The sequence below is a fragment of the Lithobates pipiens genome, unplaced genomic scaffold (assembly GCF_037356315.1).
Source record: "Lithobates pipiens isolate NorthernLeopardFrog02 unplaced genomic scaffold, aLitPip1_a1.2 Scaffold_16, whole genome shotgun sequence".
Classification (NCBI taxonomy): domain Eukaryota; kingdom Metazoa; phylum Chordata; class Amphibia; order Anura; family Ranidae; genus Lithobates; species Lithobates pipiens.
In genome coordinates, this window is record NW_027507748.1 from 381,863,929 (window position 1) to 381,885,567 (window position 21,639).

The 21,639-nt window shown below is 48.2% G+C and overlaps 1 protein-coding gene across 2 annotated transcripts in view; it reads left to right on the forward strand.

Moving 5' to 3' along the window:
* Positions 1-21,639, forward strand: part of TEX14 (testis expressed 14, intercellular bridge forming factor) — a 758,047-nt gene that overhangs the window by 124,797 nt on the left and 611,611 nt on the right. The gene's annotated exons all lie outside the window — the stretch shown is intronic.

Sequence of the window (21,639 nt, forward strand, 5' to 3'; positions counted from 1 at the left end):
GCCTGGGGAAGGGAATTCCACATCCTTGCCAGTAAAGAACCCTCTACATAGTTTAAGGTTAAACCTCTTTTCTTCTGATTTTAATGAGTGGCCACGAGTCTTGTTAAACTCCCTTCTGCGAAAAAAGTTTTATCCCTATTGTTGGGTCACCAGTATGGTATTTGTATATTGAAATCATATCCCCTCTCAAGCATCTCCTCCAGAGAGAATAAGTTCAGTGCTCACAACCTTTCTTCATAACTAATATCCTCCAGACCCTTTATTAGCTTTGTTGCCCTTCTTTGTACTCGCTCCATTTCCAGTACATCCTTCCTGAGGACTGGTGCCCAGAACTGGACAGCATACTCTAGGTGCGGCTGGACCAGAGTCGTGTAGAGTGGGAGAATTATCGTTTTATCTCTGGATTTGATCCCCTTTTTAACGCATGCCAATATTTCTCTGTTAGCAGCAGCTTGGCATTGCATGCCATTTCTGAGCCTTTCATCTAGGGATGCACTGAATGGGTTTTTTGGTGCCGAAACCGATACCGAAAATGAAAAATACACTAGGCCGAAAACCGAAACCGATACCAAAACAGCACCAATACCGAAAATGACTGTTTTTAAAAAATATTTTTATACAGGAGGTGGTCAGAGACTGGGTACATGGTACAAGAGGTGGTCAGAGACTTGGGACATGGTACAGGAGGTGGTCAGAGAATGGGGACATGGTACAGGAGGTGGTCAGAGACTGGCGGCATGGTACAGGAGGTGGTCAGAGACTGGCGGCATGGTTCAGGAGGTGGTCAGAGACTGCATGCATGGTTCTGGAGGTGGTCAGAGACTGGGGACATGGTACATGAGGTGGTCAGAGACTGCATGCATGGTACAGGAGGTGGTCAGAGACTGGGGACATGGTACATGAGGTGGTCAGAGACTGGGGATATGGTACATGAGGTGGTCAGAGACTGGGGACACGGTACAGGAGATGGTCAGAGACAGGGGACACGGTACAGGAGATGGTCAGAGACAGGGGACACGGTACAGGAGATGGTCAGAGACAGGGGATATGGTATAGGAGATGGTCAGACTGGGGACACAGTATAGGAGATGGTCAGAGACAGGGGACACGGTACAGGAGATGGTCAGAGACAGGGGACACAGTATAGGAGATGGTCAGACTGGGGACACGGTATAGGAGATGGTCAGAGACTGGAGACATGGTACAGGAGATGGTCAGAGACAGAGGACGTGGTACAGGAGATGGTCAGAGACTGGGGACATGGTACAGAAGATGGTCAGACTGGGGACATGGTACAGGAGATGGTCAGAGACAGAGGTTGTGGTACAGGAGGCGTCCCCCATTGCAGGCCAGTGTGCCCCATTGCAGCCAGTGTGCCCCATTGCAGCCATTGTGCCCCATTGCAGCCAGTTTGCCATTTTGCAGCCAGCCTGTGCAGGGAAGAGAGCCGCCTCCGCTGCCTGTTTGATCACAGCGCCAGGAACATCACAGCTTTCATTTCAATAGCTGTGTGTTCCCGGCCACGCGCCGTCACACACAGCCCCTCCCCCTTGTCCGGGCACTTTGATAGACAGATCATCCGTCCAATCCTGTGGATGATCTGTCTATCTAAGTGCCCGGACAAGGGGGAGGGGCTGTGTGTGACGGCGCGTGGCCGGGAACACACAGCTATTGAAATGAAAGCTGTGATGTTCCCGGCGCTGTGATCAAACAGGCGGCGGAGGCGCCTCTCCTGCGCTAGACACCCCCCATGATGGGCGCCACCAGGGGCGGGGGGCGGAGTCCTGCTCCCACCCAGGCCACGCCCCATTTTCGGCTCCATTATCGGACGTTTTTCTCTTTCGGCAAATTGCCAAAAAGGGCATTTTCGGCCGATATGTTTCGGCGGCCGAAATTTCGGTGCATCCCTACTTTCATCTAGTAGGGCCCCCAGGTCCTTTTCCATCCTAGATTCCCCCAGAGGATCTCCCCCCAGTGTATAGATTGCATTCATGTTTTTGCCACGCAAGTGCATTATTTTTTCTCCATTAATTTGTTGAGATCTTTTTGCAAGGTTTCCATATCCTGAGGAGAAATTATTGCCCCGCTTAGCATCATCCACAAATACAGAGATCGAACTGTTTACCCCATCCTCCAGGTCATTTATGAACAAATTAAATAGGATTGGTCTCAGCACAGAACCCTGTGGTTGACCCCGCTTCCCACCCCTGACCATTACGATTACTCCCCATTTCTCACCACCGTGTGAACTCGCCCTTATAGCCAGTTTTCAATCCATGTACTCACCGTATGGTCCATACCAACAGACCTTATTTTGTACAGTAAACATTTATGGGGAACTGTGTTAAATGCATTTGCAAAATCCAAGTACACCACGTCTATGGGCTTTCCTTTATCTGGATGGCAACTCACCTCCCCATTGAAGGTTATTAGACTGGTTTGGCAAGAACGATTCTTCATCAATCCATGCTGATTACTGCTAATGATACTGTTCTCATTACTAACATCTTGTATATAGTCCCTTATCATCCCCTCCAAGAGTTTACATACTGTTGATGTTAGGCTAACTGGTCTATAATTCCCAGGGATGTATTTTGGGCCCTTTTTAACCACTTCAATACAGGGCACTTTCACCCCCTTCCTTCCCAGCCCAATTTTCAGCTTTCAGCGCTCTAGCGCTTTCAGTGACAATTGCGCGGTCATGCTACACTGTACCCAAATGAAATTGTTATCATTTTGTTCGCACAAATAGAGCTTTATTTTGGTGTTATTTATTCACGACTCCGTTTTTTTTTTTTTGCGATATAAGCGCAAAAAAAGCGGAAATTTGGGAAAAAAACAATATTTTCTTTTTTCTATTTGAAAAGAAATCCAATAAAATCAAATTTTGTCATAAATTTAAGCCAAAATGTATTCTGCTACATGTTTTTGGTAAAAAAAATTCCGTTAAGTGTATAATAATTGGTTTGTGTGATCACGGACATATGTACGCAAATGATCATGTACATATGTGTGCAGGTGATCACGTACATATGTGTGCAGATAATCATTGGGACATGTGATTTTAGTGGGACATATGTGGGGGACATGTTTTTATTATTAGGGACATGTGTTTTTATTATTTGGGGACATGTGTGTTTTGGGGACATATGTGGGGACTGTGTTTTCACTGTGTGGTGTGTTGTGTGTTTACACTACACTGATGATCAGTGAGTAAAAAGCTGTGAAAAGCAGCCCATACTCACTGATCATCAGCCGGCTGCAGCGTTCTGCTCTCCTCTTCTCAGCGGTGACTTCCGTGTGAGGAGAGGAGAGCCGATTGCCTAGCAACCGGCTGTTTGTTTACATCACATGACGGCCGTGATTGGACACGGCCGTCATGTGATCAGGAGGGCCAATCACAGAGCCCTCCTGCCGATCTGAGATGTGCCGTGTCCGGGTGACACGAGCACATCGGGATCGCGCCGCTGCGCGGGCGCGCGCGCGCGCGCGATCCCGCTGCTCCTGAATGACGTTCCTGAACGTCCTATCAGGAGCAGGCGGCTCCCACCCGCCGTATATATACATTGGCCGGGTGGGAAGTGGTTAAATATTGGTGCTACATTGCTTTTCTCTAATCAGCTGGTACCATTCCAGTCAGTAGACTGTCCGTAAAAATTAGGAACAATGTCTGGCAATTACTTGACTGAGTTCCCTAAGGACCCTCGGGTGCAAGCTGGTCCTGGTGATTTATTAATGTTAAGTTTCCCAAGTCTAATTTTAATTCTGTCCTCCGTTAACCATGGAGGTGCTTCTTGTGATGTGTCATGAGGATAAACACTTTGGTTACTGAAGCCCCCCGATTCCCTTGTGAAGCATGAGGAGAAGAATAAATTCAGTACCTTCGCCATCTCCCCATCCTTTGTAACCAGATGTCCTTCCTCATTCTTTATGGGGCCAATATTATCTGTCCTCCCTTTTTTACTGTTTACATACTTAACCAGTTGCCGACCGCCGCACGCCGATGTACGTCGGCAGAATGGCACGGGCAGGCATAAGGGCTTACATGTACGTCCCTTGCCTCCCGCGGGTCGGGGGCCCGATCGGCGGTCGGTATTCGTGCGGGAGCAATCCCGGACGAGGGGACGGCCATTCATTCATGGCCACCCCCTCGTGATCGCTCCCGACGAATAGAAATCCCCCGTGACATCACTTCCTCTCCTGTAATGTAAACACAGGAGAGGAAGTGATGTATTCTCTCCTCCGTGTCGGTATTTTTCGTTCCGACACGGAGGAGAGCGGATCGGTGAGTTGCACCAACACTCTACACACACAGTAGAACATGCCAGGCACACTCACACCCCCCCTTTACCCCCCGATCACCCCCCAATTACCCCTGCCCCCCAGTCACAGTGACACCAATGTCATTTTTTTTTTTTTTTTTTTTGCATTGGTGTCATTTGTGACTGTAATAAATGTTAGGGCAGTTAGGGTTAGCCCCCTTTAGTTCTAATGTACCCCCCTAACCCCCCCAATAAAGGTTTAACCCCGTGATCACCCCCCGTCGCCAGTGTCACTAAGGCTGGGTTCACATTGCAGCGGTTTATGAGAACGAATGTGATTCGCACCGCACTGCAGTGCAAATCACATCCGATCTCTGTGCGATTCGAGTTCAGCCATTCACCGCACCCGCCGCAAATTCGCACGGGACCCTTTTTTTGGCCCGCAGCAGAATCGGATCGCATGGGTGTTCACACCATGCGATCCGAGTTTGCAGATCGCACTGCGATATGCGAACTGATCTGGGGGTGTCAGTAACATTTCACTGACACTCCCAGCAGTTCGCATAGGGCAGTGTGAACTGCCGCCGGGAGGAATGCGATGCGGGAACCCGCCGCGGATTCGCGGCGTTTCCGCATCGCTCCAGTGTGAACCCAGCCTAATAAGCGATCATTTTTCTGATCGCCGTATTAGTGTCACAGGTGACGCTAGTTAGGCAGGTAGGTATTTAGGTTCGCCGCAGCTTTTTATAGCGCCAGGGACCCTCATATACTACCGCATAAAGCCCCCTGATTGCCCCCTAGTTAACCCTTTCACCAGTGATCACCATATAACTGTTACAGGTGACGCTGGTTGGTTAGTTATTTTTTTATAGTTTCAGGGCACCCGCCATTTATTACCTAATAAAGGTTTAACCCCCTGATCACCCGGCGGGTGTCATTTGTGACTAATAACTGTTAGGGCAGTTAGGGTTAGCCCCCTTTAGTTCTAAGGTACCCCCCTAACCCCCCCAATAAAGGTTTAACCCCGTGATCACCCCCGTCGCCAGTGTCACTAAGGCTGGGTTCACATTGCAGCGGTTTATGAGAACGGATGTGATTCGCACCGCACTGCAGTGCAAATCACATCCGATCTCTGTGCGATTCGAGTTCAGCTATACAGATAGTATGGCTGAATTCGTGTCGCACCCGCCGCACCTGCCGCAAACTCGCACGGGACCCTTTTTTTGGTCCGCAGCAGAATCGGATCGCATGGGTGTTCACACCATGCGATCCAAGTTTGCAGATCGCACTGCGATATGCGAACTGATCTGGGGGTGTCATTAACATTTCACTGACACTCCCAGCAGTTCGCATAGGGCAGTGTGAACTGCCGCCGGGAGGCATGCGATGCGGGAACCCGCCGCGCATTTGTGGCGTTCCCGCATCGCTCCAGTGTGAACCCAGCCTAATAAGTGATCGTTTTTCTGATCGCTGTATTAGTGTCACAGGTGACGCTAGTTAGGCAGGTAGGTATTTAGGTTCGCCGCAGCTTTTTATAGCGCCAGGGACCCCCATATACTACCGCATAAAGCCCCCTGATTGCCCCTAGTTAACCCTTTCACCAGTGATCACCATATAACTGTTACAGGTGACGCTGGTTGGTTAGTTATTTTTTTATAGTTTCAGGGCACCCGCCATTTATTACCTAGTCTCACTAGTGTACCCCTAAATTTAGGGGTGTCTACTTTCCAAAATGGGGTCATTTGGGGGGGGGTTTGTGCCATCTTGGCATTTTTTGGCCTTCAAAACTGTAACGCCCTTAGAAAGCCTGAAGGCGGTGCTTGGTTTTCGGGGCCCCGTACGCGGCTAGGCTCCCAAAAAGTCCCACATATGTGGTATCTCCGTACTCAGGAGAAGCAGCAGAATTTATTTTGGGGTGTCATTTCACATATGCCCATGGCATGCGTGAGCAATATATTCATTTAGTGACAACTTTGTGAAAAAAAAAAAAGTTTGTAATTTTCCCGCAACTTGTGGCAAAATATAAAATATTCCATGGACTCAACATTCCTCTCAGCAAATAGCTTGGGGTGTCTACTTTCTAAAATGGGGTCATTTGTGGGGGTTTTGTGCCATCTTGGCATTTTATGGCCTTCAAAACTGTAAGGCCGCGTACACACGCGCGGACTGTTGGCCCAACTTTGTCCGTCCAACAGTTTGAGCGAACAGTCCGCTCAAACTTAGCATGGACGGACATGGCCACACACGACGAACGAACAGTTTGCTGAAACCGTGCGCGATGACGTGAACGGCACGTACGACGGGACGCAAAATACGACGTCCTATACACTGCATTATAACTTTCGGCTTGAAAATCCTTTCTGAGCATGCGCGGAACTTAGTTTGACGAACAAGCCTACACACGGGCGGACTGTTCGTTGAAACAAGGTTTCAGCGGACAGTTTTTCGGAATTTCCGTAAAACCTTGTCCGTCCAACTGTCCGCTGAAACTGTCCGCTGAAAGCCCACACACGAGCGGACTGTCCGCCCAAACACTGTTCAGCGGACAAGGTTGGGCCAACAGTCCGCGCGTGTGTACGCGGCCTTATAGGTAGTGAGAAGTGAACTCAAAAATTTACGCCCTTAGAAAGCCTGAAGGCGGTGCTTGGTTTTCGGGGCCCCCTACGTGGCTAGGCTCCCAAAAAGTCCCACATATGTGGTATCCCCGTACTCAGGAGAAGCAGCAGAATTTATTTTGGGGTGTCATTTCACATATGCCCATGGCATGCATGAGCAATATATCATTTAGTGACAACTTTGTTAAAAAAAAAAAAAAAAAAAAAAGTTTGTAATTTTCCCGCAACTTGTGGCAAAATATAAAATATTCCATGAACTCAACATGCCTCTCAGCAAATAGCTTGGGGTGTCTACTTTCTAAAATGGGGTCATTTGTGGGGGTTTTGTGCCATCTTGGCATTTTATGGCCTTCAAAACTGTAATAGGTAGTGAGAAGTGAACTCAAAAATTTACGCCCTTAGAAAGCCTGAAGGCGGTGCTTGGTTTTCGGGGCCCCGTACGCGGCTAGGCTCCCAAAAAGTCCCACATATGTGGTATCCCCGTACTCAGGAGAAGCAGCAGAATTTATTTTGGGGTTTCATTTCACATACGCCCATAGCATGTGTGAGCAATATATCATTTAGTGACAACTTTGTGTAAAAAAAAAAAAAAAATTTTTTTTTTGTCATTATTCAATCGCTTGAGGCAAAAAAATAAAATATTCAATGGGCTCAACATGCCTCTTATCAATTTCCTTAGGGGGTCTACTTTCCAAAATGGGGTCATTTGGGGGGGTTTTGTACTGCCCTGCCATTTTAGCACCTCAAGAAATGAGATAGGCAGTCGTAAACTAAAAGCTGCGTAAATTCCAGAAAACGTACCTTAGTTTGTAGATGTGACAACTTTTGCGCAAACCAATATACAATTATTGACTTTTTTTTTTACCAAAGACATGTGGCTGAATACATTTTGGCCTAAATGTATGACTAAAATTGAGTTTATTGGATTTTTCTAATAACAAAAAGTAGAAAATATCATTTTTTTTCAAAATTTGCGGTCTTTTTACGTTTATATCGCAAAAAATAAAAATCGCAGAGGCAATCAAATACCATCAAAAGAAAGCTCTATTTGTGGGAAGAAAAGGACGCAAATTTTGTTTGGGTACAACATTGCATGACCGCGCAATTACCAGTTAAAGCAGCGCAGTGCCAAAGTGTAAAAAGACCTCTGGTCATTTACCAGCAAAATGGTCCGGTCTGAAAGTGGTTAAAGAATTTCTTGGGATTTTTTTGCTCTCCTCCGCTATGTGTCTTTCATGTTCTATCTTAGCCGTCTTTATTGCACCGTTACATTTCTTGTTGCATTCTTTATAAAGTTTGAACACTGATGATGATCCCTCAACCTTGTATTTTTTTAAGGCCTTTATACATTGACAGAGGTAAGCCATCCAGGACTTTTGTTCACTCTTTTAAATGTATTACCCAATTGGATGCATTGGCTAATGCCCTTATTTAATATGCTCTTAAAGCAAACCCATCTCTCCTCCGTGTTCTTTGTTCCTAAGATTTTATCCCAATTTATGCCTTCTAGCAAGGCTCGTAGTTTAGGGAAGTTGCCTCTTTTGAAATTCAGTGTCTTTGTATTCCCCTTGCGTTTCCTATTTGTGTGATTTATACTGAAGCCAATTGACCTGTGATCGCTGTTACCTAAATTTGCCCGTATTTCCACATCAGGATTGTATTGTTGGTAATCAGTAGATCCAGTCACGCTTTATTTCTAGTTGGTGCGTCCACCATCTGACCCATAATATTGTCCTGCAAGACATTTAGGAAACTGGCGAGCCTTAAGCCTCATACACACGATAGGACTTTGTACAAACTTTCCTTGGATTTTTGTACAAAGGGCGTCGGCCCTGAACCCTTGTATTCTCATACACACAGCAGGACTTTTTCAGCCAACTTTCACCAAATCATGTGTTTTTTTCTGCTCTTTACCGCCACCTTTGGTCAACTTCTGTATTGTTGTCTGATCTTTTGCATTGGTTCTGAGCATGCCTGTTTGTACTTTGTACAAAAGTCCTATGGTTTTCTGTTCACTTCTACGTGCGAGCACGTGGGGACGGGGGCACTTTAAACTTTTTTTATTTGCTTGTTTTACTTTTAATAACAAAGGAAGTGCAGCACTTTATAGTATTTAGTGAATGTTCATATATTAAGTAGATGAATGATAATAGTCTCAAGTCTAATCAATCCTATTAGGCAAAAGGGTAAGTTCTAAAATTCCACCTTGACAGCCTAGTGTGCCAAGACACGCATCAGAGAGTGAAAATAAAACAGCATATAATTATATCCTTGGATGTCCAGTGTTAAACATTGCTCCTGAGCTGTGGTATCCCTTCACCGCTCTATACACTCAGCAGAAATCAAGCCATTAAGAGCCTTTGATCAATATCCTGGAGCATGTGTATTAAACAGCAGGAAAAAACCTCATAGAAGACCGGTGTTGTGACAAAATGACCAACCCAGCAGAATGTACAACCCGCGTCACTTCCTGTGATGTTGAATCAGCTGGAGCTCCAAACCATGCGCATTGCAGAGGCGCAATGCGTCATACATCCCTTCAGTGGCTGACGTCCGTGCACGGAGGCATTTGCCTGACAAAATGCTCAAACGACTACTGTGCATGCGCATTGGTAGAAATCAAGTAACACTTTTGAAATTTGCATTCTTAACTACTTAAGCCCCGGACCATTTTGCTGGCCAAAGACCAGAGCACTTTTTGAGATTCAGCACTGCGTCGCTTTAACTGATAATTGAGCAGTTGTGCAACGTGGCTCCCAAAAAAAAATTGAGGTCCTTTTTTCCCCACAAATAGAGCTTTCTTTTGGTAGCATTTGATCACCCCTGTGGTTTTTATTTTTTGCGATATATAAAAAAAAATTAGAGCGACAATTTAAAAAAAAAAAAAAAAACATTATCCTTTACATTTTGCTATAACTATCCCCTTAAATAATATAAAAAAATAATGTTTTCCTCAATTTAGGCCGATACGTATTCTTCTACATGTTTCTGGTAACAAAAATTGCAATAAGCAGATATTGATTGATTTGCTCAAAAGTTATAGCATTTACAAAATAGGGTATAGTTTTATGGCATTTTTTTTTTTTTTTACTGGCAACAGTAGAGATCAGCCATTTTTATCATAACTGCGACATTATGGCAGACACATCGGACATTTTTGACACATTTTTGGGACCATTGTCATTTCTACAGCAATCAGTGCTATATAAATGCACTGATTCCTGTATAAATGACACTGGCAGTGAAGGGGTTAACCACTAAGTGCCAGTGTAGGGGTTAAGTATGTCCTGGGGAGTGATTCTAACTGTGGGGGGTTGTGATACGTCACTGATCTCTGCTCCCAATCACAGCGAGCAGAGATCAGTGACACTGTCATTAGGCAGAACGGGGGAATGCTTGTTTACATTAGCATCTCCCCGTTCTTCCTCTCCATGAGGCGATTGTGAGAATCCCCACGGACATCGAGTCTGCTGGACCCGCGACCTCACTCACGGAGGTCTCAGCCGGCGGCACGCACGTGACACCGCAGTGGCAAATCTAAGGGGATGTACAAGTATGCCCATTTGCCCAGCCACGCCATTCTGCCAACGTACATTGGCGCGCGCTGGTTGGGAATCAGTTAAGACCCTCTTGCTACACCTTACACTTGATCTCATCACACCTACAGTAAGCAGGTGGGGCAGGGAACATCTTGCTACACCAAACCCCATTTTGAACAAGCAAAGTAATTTTCTCTGCGGTTTTTATAAATAAAAAAAGACCAACAATTTGTTAAAGAAAAATAATATTTTTTGCTATGATGAAAAAAAAAAATCTCTTAATTTCTTCATCAGTTTAGGCCAATATGTATTCTTCTACATATTTTTGGTAAAAAAATAAAAATAAAAAAATAAAATAAAGCAATAAACATATATTGATTGGTTCGTGCAAAAGTTATAGCGCCTACAAATGGACTGACTGGGAGTAGAGAGATATCGCTGTTCCTAATCACTAGGAACAGACCTGCTTTCTGTACTTCCCTGACAGAACAGGGAACTGCTTTGTTTACCATTTTGCAAAAAGGCACAATGTAAAAATTATAAATATTTGTTATTTATTAACTCAATAAAGGTTAAGCTTTTATATTTAGTAGTAATTTTGTAAAATTTGCTGTGCATTTATCTGCGAATCATGATTTTAGTGGATTTTTAGCAAAAATATTGTTTCGATAAACATTCGTGCAAATATTGTGGGAATTTATAAATCAGTAGCACCTTCTTTTCATTCTACTGGCCATGTGCTTTCAGAAAATATAAAGAAAATATATATGGTTTGGTGGGTCTTTTACCAACTTTAAATGCTATAAGTGAAAAATAAAATAGCAAAGGAAAAATTGCAAAAATGCTCTGGCAACCTAAATGTGTACAAAATGGAGCACATGGCCTGGCAGCGAAGGGTTAAAGGGTATTATTACTATGTTAGGATTATTAATATCGTCATTTATTAGCAGGTGAATGTGGCCCTCCATGCATTCACTTACAAATAAGGATAGTGACCCCCTGCTCTAAGAGAAGATTTCTTCATCCGGTTTCAGACTGTCCTCTGATCAAAATACTTTGCCACATTCCACCTTCTAAACCACTTCTTCTTAGATGGACGTCACCTATCGGCAGATCCGTTGAGTCAGGAGGGGCCTACATACTGACGCCTGTACCTTTGTGTCCTTGTGCTGGGAGCAGCAGCCATCTCTTGCTACATCTTACACTCGATCTCATCACACCTACAGTAAGCAGGTGGGGCAGTGGACATCTTGCTACACCAAACCCCTTTTTGAATTATTAAACTAGTTTCAGCAATCTCCCTACAACTGGGACACTCCTTGGTATTAATTGGATACTTTTAATTTTATCAGGGAGTGGGGGCTGCATGCCAAAAACTATCCACAAGTTGATTACAGCATCTGACATTTTTTAGACTGTTTCAGGCCTCCCTTCAGCCACTTGCAAAGTGGTGTGGAGGAATGTTTCTTTAAAGAGACTGACCAACAGGCACAAAGATCTGGCATGGATGGCAATCCAAGGGGGGTTGCCACTCAGGAGATTCATGCATGCCAGAAACCTGTGCAGATACAGGCACTGCGCTTTCTCTATCGTTCACTGACTGACACAGCTCCATTATTCTTGACAATAGGTTGTTACGCCACCTTCAGGAGAGGACTAGGCAGAACATATTATTCATGTGAAACAAAAAAACAGAACTTTATAGCTCCGCCCGGAGGCGGTCCCTCCGGTAACAACCCCTTAGCCTGCTTCCTGCAGCTTCAGTTTTTTTTCTTCCTAGTGAAGGAGGTGGACCTAGGAACCTTGCGGGACCGTCTGTCCTGAGATTTTTTTGCTGAAGTTTGCCTTTTGTGCAAGATTTTTGGATCCTGTGATCTACTATCAACAGCCTGCTGGGTGGCAGGCTGGATACCCTTATCCTTGTAGTCTCTCCAGCCTGGCCATTGAGCGTGTGCAGACCATAGCTACATGCTGGGTCAGCCACTACATGCCCCTCAGGCTCCAGGGGTGGCCGGTGAGCGCAACGCATCCGGGGCACACATATGACTGGGCTACTGATGTCTGTGTCACAGTGTGCTGTAGCCAGCAGCCACCCATACTCTTCGCGAGTGGGTCTGTGATGGGATGTCCCCAGCTCGTCCGGATGGTAAGTACAGCTCTCCCTGCCTCGGCGGGGTTGAGCAGCTGGGCATTGCCTGGGAGGTTAATTTGGGGGTCCCTCTTCTCTCCCTGCCCCTATCTCCCCCCCGTGGGGGATGCTGCATGATGGGCTGCTGAGCGCTTTGTGTGCCTGTAGCCAGGGGTTCCCCTGGGGGCTCTCTCCTGAATGGGGGGCTGCACTGGGTGGCCGTGTCCCTGGGTGTCTGTTGCCTCCCCGCTGGGTGTCTGGAGGCCTGCATATGCTGATCGCCATAGCAATGTTCTGCCGCTGTTTTCACTGTCCTTTCCCTGTGTACAGTTTGTCAGCCATGTTTGGTGTGCCTCAGTGGAAAGCATGGTCAGGAGCCATTTTGCTGTAGTTTGGCTATTTTCCCTGTAATTAAGTCCCTTATACTGGGTGGCCGGCGGCCATTTTGTTGTAGCGCAGCACGGTTTTTATGCTTAGCGCTGATCCCTGCTGCTCAGAACAGCGCGGTTTCTCACTCAGGACACCTGTGAGCTGACACAGGCACTTGTAGCTGAATGGCCCAGAACTCGGTCAGGGTGGTGAGGGGGCCCCTCAGTCTGAAGCAGCTAGGAGGGTGGGACTGTGCACCTGTCCTAAGTCCCCAAAGGGGACAGACAGGGTGGGTCAGCATGGCTTCAGAAACTGGCGTTTCTTCCCCTGAACTCCTGGCAATTGTAACCGGCTCATCTGCAAACAGTGCAGTGCCTTTGGACGCTTTGTCGGCAGTCCTTGATACGTTTATTGCCAAGATGGAGGCGGTTTGCGTTCGCAAAGGTGTTAAAAAGCAGCCCCTGCCCCCCGTCCTCCGCAGAGAGCTCTGACGCAGACTCGTGCCCTGCTGAGACTGGTAGCCCCTGCTCTGTCGTTTCAGATGATGCTGACCAGGACCGATCAGACAGTGAGGATGAGTCCCTGTCCAGGTCTGCGCAAGACAAAGCGCAAGTTGGAGCACTTATCACAGATGTGCCTGATACCCTGAAGATTCAGGATACAGCAGACCCTTCTGCTGAAGTAACAGTCTCTTTTGGGTCCTGTAAGTTAGCCCGTGCACCTAAGGTGTGTCCATATCTGACTTATTTCGATAAGTTCATATACAAGAAATGGGGTAGACCGCAACTGACCTTTTTGGTCCCAGAAAGTATGGAGATGCGTTACCCCTTTGAAGAGAGCCTTCTTAAAAAATGGTCGGCTCCTCCAGTCGTGGACCCCCAGTATCCAGGTTAAATAAAGTAACCACAATCCCGGTAGAGGGCGCTCCTGCATTTAAGGACCCCACGGACAGGAAGGCCGAGGCAGTGGCCTGTTCTTGGGTCAGTAGTGTGACCTGTTCTGGCCTCAGCACTTGTGTCACAGACACTTACTGAGTGGGTAAAATGTTTGCACCGCAAGTTGGGGGAGCAACAGGCCTCCCCTTTCTGCACGGAACTAGCAGACCAGTTAGTGCAAGGCCTTAAGTAAGTTTGTGACGTGGCCCTGGATATACTACCTCTGTTGTCCAGGGCTTCAGTGTCAGCAGCGGTGCTGAGGCACCTGATTTGGCTAAAATGCTGGTGTGCGGACCAAGCATCTAAGAAAGCCTTGACGGATCTACCCTTCCTTCGTTGGATGACATCATTAAGAATGCCACTTTCTAGTTCCGCCCAAGGGGCGGTCCCTTAGGTAAACACCCCTCAGCTTGCTACTGCAGCCTCAGTTTTATTTTGCCTAGTGAAGGAGAAGGACCTAGGAACCCTGAGGCCCATCGGTCCTCATTTTTTGCTGCAGAAGCTTTTCTTTTTTGCGCAAGACTAAAAGATCCTGTGATCTGCTATCAACAGCCGGCTGGGTGACAGGCTGGATACTCTTATCCTTGTACTCTCCCCAGCCTTGCCAGCAAGCGTGTGCAGACCAGAGCTTTGCGCTGGGTCAGCCACAATGTACCTCAGCTCCAGAGGTGGTCAGTGAGCTTTAATGCTCTGGGGCACACATATGGCCGGGCTACTGATGTCTGCGTCACAGTGTGCCGTGGCCAGCAGCTACCCTGTACTGATCGGAGAGTGGGTCTGTGATGGAATGTCTCCCAGCTCTGCAGGACTGGTAAGTACAGCTCTCCCTACCTCGTGGGGCTGAGCAGCTGGGCATTCCCTGGGAGGCTGATTTGGGGTTCCCTCACCTCCCTCTCTTCTCTCCCTGTCCCTATCTTCCCTCCCCCCTCCCTGTGGGGGGATGCTGCATGTGGCTGCTGAGCGGTGCGTGTATCATCTGGGGGGGCTCTCACCTGGGGGGGGCTTCGCTGGCTTTCTGTGCCCTGATGTGTGTTTTTCTCTCCCTCGGGGGGTGCTGATGAAGCTGTGTCTGTGATCCCTGCAACGCAGGTTCACCGCCATTTTCTGTCACTATCCCTCATGGTTTTTCAGCGTTCAGCTGCCATCTTAGGTGGGGGCAAGGAGCAGCATGCTCTCCTGTAGCTTGGCGGCCATTTTCCCTGTGTGTTTGTCCTTTATACTGGACGCTCGACGGCCATTTTCTTGAAGCCCAAGCACGTTTTTTTGGTCAGTCTCTAGGAGCAGCATGCTTTCCTGTTGTTTATACTGGACGCTCGGCAGCCATTTTCTTTGAGCCTGAAAACGCTGCAGATAATTTTCAGCGCTAGAAGCAGCAGCTCTGGATGTCACAGTGTGATCTCTTATGCACCTGGGAGCTGATATGAAACACAGGCACTACTAGCTGGACAGCGCAGAACCATCAGGGTGGTGAGTCATGTGGGAAAGAGCCCCTCAACCAGCAGCAGTTAGGAGGGTGGGACCATTACTGTCCTAAGTCCCCATCAGGTGCCAGATGGTAGGGTCAGCATGGCTTTAGAAACTGGTGTTTCTTCCCCCGAAATCCAGGCAATGCAACTGGTTCGCCTGCAGACTGTGCAGTGCCTTTGGACACTTTGTCGGCGGTCCTCAATTAGTTCGTTACCAGGATGGAGGCGGTGCATGGGTGCAAGGTGCTAAAAGGTGGCCCCTGCCCCACTGTCCTCCGGGGAGAACTCTGACACAGACTCGGGCCCTGCTGAGGCTGTTGACCCCTGCTCTGTTGTGTCAGATGACGCTGACCAGGACCGATCAGACAGTGAGGATGAATCCCCGTCCGGGTCCGTGCGTGACGAAGCACTTGTTGGAGCACTTATCACAGCTGTGCGTGATACCCTGAAAATTCAGGAGCCAGCAGATCCCTCTGCTGATGTAGTGGTCCCTTTTGGGTCCCATAAGCCAGCCCGTTCACCTAAGGTGTATCTGACTTATTTTGATAAATTCATTTACAAGTGGGGTTGACTGCAACGGACCTTTTCGGTCCCCAAATACATGACGGTGCATTATCCCTTTGAGGAGAGCCTTCTCAAAAAATGGTCTGCTCCTCCGGTCATGGACCCCCCAGTATCCAGGTTAAATAAAGTAACCACGATCCCGGTAGAGGGGACGCCTGCCTTTAAGGACCCCACAGACAGGAAGGTCGAAGCAGTGGCTCATTCCTTGTTTATGGTTGAGGGGTCAACCATGCGACCAGTGCTGGCATCCGCACTTGTGTCGCAGACACTAACCGAGTAGGCAGAACTTTTGTACTGCAAATTGGGAGAGCAACAGGCTTCTCCTGCCTGTTTGGAACTAGCAGACCAACTAGTGCAAGGCCTGAAGAACATTGGTGACATGGCCCTGGTTGCTCTTCCTCTGTTATCCCGGGCTTCAGTGTCAGCAGTGGTGCTGAGGCGCCTGATTTGGCTAAAATGCCTTGACGGATCTACCCTTCCTTGGCGACTGGCTCTTTGGAGCCTCATTGGATGACATTATTAAAAATGCCACAGGCATTTTACACTACACTACTCCCACAGGCGAGAAAGGCTAAGGAGCCACCCTGTAGGCAAGGGCTCTCATTTTCCGCTCACAAATGTTTTTTTTCGTCGCCCAGGGCTTCGACCAAGCGTCCCCAGCCTGACAGGACGACCTCTGAAGGACCAAAGCATCCCTGGGACCGCAAGCCTGCGAGCAATAGTGCTACCGCATGAAGGTTTGCCCCGCCCACAACACGGGTGGGGGGGTGTCGCCTTCGGGAATTTGCAGCCCGATGAGCCTCTCGGCTGTCCGACCAATGGGTCTGCGATCTGATTTCCTCAGGCTACAAGATAGAGTTTCTCTCTTGGCCGCAAAAACAGATTTTTCCCCTCCAGCATACCTGTACTCTCGGCTCACCAGGAGGCCCATTTGTGGCTCTCCCTTTTGTTTTGGCATCAGCCCCTGAGTCTTTACCAAGGTACTGGCTCCTGTTTGGCATTGCTGCGGCAACGCGGGATAGCGATCGTAGGTTACTTAGACAATCTCCTGAGAGCATCTTCCGCCTCAGAGTTAGAGGAGGATGTGGCGATCACCATGCTGACCCTGCAGGATTTTTGGTGGTTGTTGAACCTTAAAAAGTCGGTGATCGCACCGACTCAGCATTTGGAGTACCTAGGCTTGCTGCTTGACTCCATGGAAGCGAGAGTGTTTCTTCCTTCAGACAAGCTGCAGACTTTCAGAGCCGCGGTAAAACTGTTGATGAACCTCAGGTGGTCGTCGCTACACTTCTGCATGTGAGTCCTGGGACTCATGGTGGCCTCCTTCGAGGCAGTACTGTATGCCCAGTTTCACACCAGAGTCCTGCAGAAGGAGATTTTGACAAAATTCAGGTGAGCCGTTAGTCATGGATTTCTGGTGGCTGAGATCCCCGGCACTTCGGTCTGGGAAGTTGTTCGCACCTCTGAAGTGGACCCGGGGATCCAGTCAGACAACGCCACAGCGGTGGCATATGTCAATTACCAAGGAGGAACAAGAAGCTTGGCCACCGCATGGGAGGTCGCTCACATCCTTCAGTGGGAAGAGCGACATGTGGGCCATTTACTTCCCGGGAGTGGAGAACTGGCAGGCTGACTATCTAAGTCGCCAGATGCTGGACCCAGGAGAATGGGCGTTGCATCTGGAGGTGTTCAGGCTACTGTGCCTGTGATGGGGCACACCAGACGTGGATCTTCTGGCCTCCCGTCTCAAACGGAAGGTGCCAAGATTCGTGTCTAGGACAAGAGATCCTTGGGCAGGCGCGTCAGACGTGCTGGTGGCTCAGTGAGATCAGTACCATCTGATCTATGCCTTTCCTCTGCTCAAACTGTTACCACGTCTGCTCCGCAGAGTGTAGACCGAGGGGATCCCAGTAATACTGATTGCCCCAGATTGGCCCCAGTATCCCTGGTATGCAGACCTAGTCCGCCTGGTGGCAGGTGCCCCTTAGCGACTGTCGTTACGAGAAGACCTTCTGCCTTAAAGTGGTTCTGCACCTAAAAAAAAAAAAATATTAAAAGCCAGCAGCTACTAATATTGCAGCTGCTGACTTTTAATAAAATCACACTTACCTGTCCCAGGGTCCAGCGATTTCGGCGGCAGATGACGAGCGATCGCTCGTCTCGCTGCTGCCCCCGCCACCATCCTCTGTCAGGGTATCGGGAAGTGAAGCGTTGCGGCTTCACTGCCCGGTTCCCTACTGCGCATGCGCGAGTCATGCTGCACGTCTCTTCTGGTCCCCGCTGTGTCCTGAGAACTGTGTGTTTCCCAGAACACAACGGGGGGGGGGGGGGGGGGGGGGGGGCGTCTGCGGCGGTCTGTCCCGGAAGTGGGTGCAGATACCTGGATTATCCAGGTAACTGCACCCCCCTCCCCCCTGAAAGGTGCCGATTGTGGCACCGGAGGGGGGAAGGGATCAGATTAGCGGAACTTCCCTTTAGGGTGAAGAACCGCTTTAAGGTCCGATTCTCCATCCTGCTTTACCACTGCTGGTTTTAACGACATGGCTATTAAGAGCCAGGTGTTGAGGAACCGGGGTCTTTCAGACTCTGTGATCCTAACTATGCTGAGAGCACGATAATCTTCTTCTCGGAAGATATAACATCGTACCTGGAAGGCCTACATCTCCATGTGTGAGGAGAAAGGATGGTGTCCGCGCTCCTTTTCTATATCCAGGATCCTTCTGTTTCTACAGCGAGGAGTAGACCAGAAATTGGCTTTAAGCACCATTAAAGGACAAATATCAGCCTTGGCTGTCTTTTTTTCAGCGACTCCTGGTGGCTCATTGTCTAGTGAGCACTTTTATTCAGGGGGTCCGGCATGTAGTTCCTCTGGTGCGTCCACCTTTACCTCCGTGGGATCTGAACCTGGTGTTATTGGCGCTTCAGAAACCGCCGTTGAGAACATCAGAGAAATTCCCTTGTTGACTTTTTTCCAGTAAGTGGTCTTCCTAGTGGCCATTACATCAGCCAGGAGAGTTTCGGAACTGGTGGCTTTGCCTTGCAAATCGCCCTATCTGGTTATCCATAAAGATAAGATGGTGTTGCGTCCACATCCTTCTTTTCTGCCGAAGGTGGTTTCGGCGCTTCACATGAATGAAGACATTGTGTTACCATCTCTGTGTCGTAACGTGGCCCTTCGTACCCTGGATGTGGTCCAAGGCGCTAAGGGTGTATTTGTCTGCTACGGCTCCCTTTCGGAAGTCAGACTCTGTTAGTTTTGGTAGCTGGTCCGAAAAAAGGTATCACAGATCGTGGTACAGGCCTATGCCTGGAAGGGGCAGGTGCTACCCTTTCCTGTCATGGCCCATTGCACCAGGGCAATTGGAACCTCTTGGGCCTTCCGACATCAAGAGTCAGTCGCTCAAGTGTGTAAGGCGGCGACTTGGTTGTTCAAAAGTTTAAAATTTCTACAAAGTGTATGTCAGCGCATCTTTGGAAGCTTGCTTTGGCCACAAAGTTTTGCAGGCGGCCGTGTGATGTTGCAATTGCACTTTTTTTTTTCAGTTTTTTCTTAAAATACAGTTACTTTTGAGTATATTGCCCGTTGCATTGTTAACTGCAAGTTCTGATGCAGATAAATAAGGCGGTGACTTCTGGTTATGGTTGAAGTTTTTTATGCTGTTTTCCCACCCCTCGTTATGACACTGCTTGGGAATGCCCCTATGGTCAAGAATAATGGAGCTGTCAGTCAGTGAACGATAGAGAAAATAGGATTTTTGTACTCGCCGTTAAATCCTTTTCTCTGAAGCTCACTGACTGACACAGCACCCTCCCCTCCTATTGATTTACATTATACTGCTTGTTGATGTACTGAAGCTGCAGGAAGCAGGTTGAGGGTTTTTTTTCTGGAGGGACCGCCCCCTAGGCGGAACTATAAAGTTCTGTTTTTGTTTCACAAGTATGACATGTTCTGCCTAGTCCTCTCCTGAAGGTGGCGTACCAACCTATGGTCAAGAATAATGGAGCCGTGTCAGTCAGTGAACTTCAGAGAAAAGGATTTTTATGGGGAGTAAAAAAAATCCTATTTTTTGCATCATCCAGGAGGAAACTGCTTTGCATGTTTTCTGGGAGTGTCCCTTTGCACAGGGCCTGTTGAGGGCCTTGGAACCAGAACTTAAAATCTCTGTACCACAGACTGCATTCACACACTTTGGTGTGCTGAACACTCTTCTGTGGAACCCATCCACAGGAGGACATTCACAGAGCCTGGCGGGTGCTGTGTTGCTTTAAGGACGCTGTATAGTGCGCCAGAAAGTGCCTCAACCACCAGTGGGAGAGGATGTCCATCGAGGATTCAGTCTGTTGAGAAACTATAACTTGACGGACTTTAACCACTTAAGGCCCGCCGCATGCCATTGTACGTCATCACAATGGCATGTACAGGCACAAGCACGTACATGTACGTGCTTGCCTTCCAGCGGGTGGGGGGTCCGATCGGACCCCCTCCCGCTGGATGCGGCAGTCCGTTTCGCTGCAGGAGCGATCCGGGATCAGGGGATGGCCATTGGTTTCTGGCCATCCCCTCCCGATCGCTCCTGGCGAATGAGAAGTTTCCTCCCTCTGTGTATAGTAAACACAGGCAGGGAGGAAGTGATGTCATTCTCCTCGATGTGGTCTTATTGACCGGACTACGAGGAGAAGTGAAGTAAGTGTGCACCAACACTACACTAACACATAGGCACACATAGGTACACAACCCCCCCCCCCCCCGATCACCCCCCCCCCCCCCCCCCCCCGATTCCCCCCTCTCCCCAGTCACAGTGTCACTGATTGCAGTGATCATTTATTTACTGATCACTGCATTCAGTGTCAGTTGTAACAGTAAAAACTGTCAGGGCAGTTAGAGTTAGGTCCAGGGTAGCCCCCTACCACCCCCCAATAAAGGTTTAACCCCCTGATTGCTCCTGGAGTTAACCCTTTCACCCCCTTTTGCCAGTGTCACTAAGCGATCATTTTTCTGATCGCTGCATTAGTGTCGCTAGGTAGCTAGTTATTTTTTTAGGTTCACCGCCAGGTTTTTATAGCGCTAGGTACCCCGATATACTACCCAATAATGGTTTTAACCCCCTGATTGCCCCTAGTTAACCCTTTTACCAGCGATCACAGTATAAGTGTCACTGGTGACGCTGGTTAGCCAGTTAGTTATTTAGGTTCCCCGTCAGGTTTTTATATAGCGCTAGGGACCCCCATATACTACTTAATAAAAATTTGAACTGCCTGATTGCCCCTAGTTAACCCTTTCACCAGTGATCACCGTATTAGTGTTACGGGTGACTCTGGTTAGTTAGTTTGCTTTTTATAGCATCAGGGCACCCACCATTTATTACCCAATAAAGGTTTAACCCCACTGATCACCCGACGGGTGCTATCAATTAGGTTTTAGGGTCAGGGTCTGCGTCGCCCCAGGCAGCGCTAGGTTAGTGCCAGTACCGCTAACACCCACGCGCAAGCATAAACCTCCCGTAGTGGTATAGAATCTGAACAGATCAATATCTGATCTGATCAGAGCTATACTAGCATCCCCAGCAGTTTAGGGTTCCAAAAAAACGCATTGTTAGCGGGATCAGCCCAGATACCTGCTAGCACCTGCGTTGTGCCCCTCCGCCCAGCCCACCCAAGTGCAGTATCAATCGATCACTGTCACTTACAAAACACTAAACACATAACTGCAGCGATCACAGAGTCAGGCCTGATCCTGCAATCGCTAACAGTTTTTTTTGGT